Consider the following 1,053-nt stretch of genomic DNA (forward strand, 5'->3'; position numbering starts at 1 on the left):
CGCCGTGGGGGGTGTCCCTGCCAGCCTCTGCCCAGCCCCACCACCTCTTGTTTCTGTAGGGCCTACACAAACGCTGCACCGTCCCATGGGAGGGGGGAGCCCCAAGCCTGGGGGGTACAGGGCCTAGGGGGGTGGCAGCACTGGCCAGCCATGATGGCCCCGAGGGGGTGACGGTGGCCCCACGACCCCGCAGAGGAAGGCAGGCAGGTGGCATGGCCTCCCCTGCTTCCTTCCTCCCCGCGGGGTCCCGGACCCCTTCCCAAGCCTCCCACAGAGGCCTGGGGATGCCGTTTTGGGGGGGCACCCAGCCCTGCAGTGCTGCAGTGCCCTGGGGCCGAGGTGGGGTGGCTGGGGGGAGCAGCCAGCCCCCCCAGCCTGGCAGCCCTGCGCACACAGATGGCAGCGCCTTGGCAGCCGGCGCGGCGGCATCTGTGCCTTCGCGCCTGCTGCCCACGGGGCGCTGCCGGGAACAGGACGCTCTGTGTGGGGGGAGCCGGCCGGCAAGGCTGTCCGTGGCCCTGCAACCGGGTGGATCCAGGGTACCCCCGGGGCGGCACCCCCTCCCGCTGCAGGGGGACAACCAGGATGCGGTGGGACCGCGGGTGGGCATTGCAACAGCTCGGGGAGCACGGGTACAGGGACACCCCGAACCCTGGGAGGATCCTGGAGCCCAAGGGAGCTCCGGCACCCCCGTCTCTGCACCGGGATGACGGCTGACACCGGGACCCCCAGCACTCAGCCCCGCAGTGGTGAGAGCTGGAGCCGGCCAGCATGCGCGGCAGTGGTGAGAGGTGGAGCCGGCAAGCATCCCTGCACGGGGCCAGCAGCGAGATTGGACCAAGGGAGCCCAGGCAGAGGAACCAGGGCACCCTATGGACACCCCACACTGCAGGGCTGGGCAGCGCATCCCCGGCAGTGGGTGCTCCCGGCACAGTAGGAAGCGGCCTCTGGACTTTATAACTCATTTCCTCACATGGCTGCCGGGCAATAACAGATTGGAAGAAACTGGTTTCCATTTCCCCCTGCCCCGGCAGGGAGCCTTGGCACCGCCCC

At 70.0% G+C, this 1,053-nt stretch overlaps 1 protein-coding gene across 1 annotated transcript in view; it reads right to left on the minus strand.

Annotated features, from left to right (window-relative positions):
* The window catches only part of GIT1 (GIT ArfGAP 1), a 12,675-nt gene that overhangs the window by 6,366 nt on the left and 5,256 nt on the right, over positions 1-1,053 (minus strand).

This window comes from Aptenodytes forsteri, unplaced genomic scaffold, assembly GCF_000699145.1.
Source record: "Aptenodytes forsteri isolate BGI_AS27 unplaced genomic scaffold, ASM69914v1 Scaffold66, whole genome shotgun sequence".
Taxonomy (NCBI): domain Eukaryota; kingdom Metazoa; phylum Chordata; class Aves; order Sphenisciformes; family Spheniscidae; genus Aptenodytes; species Aptenodytes forsteri.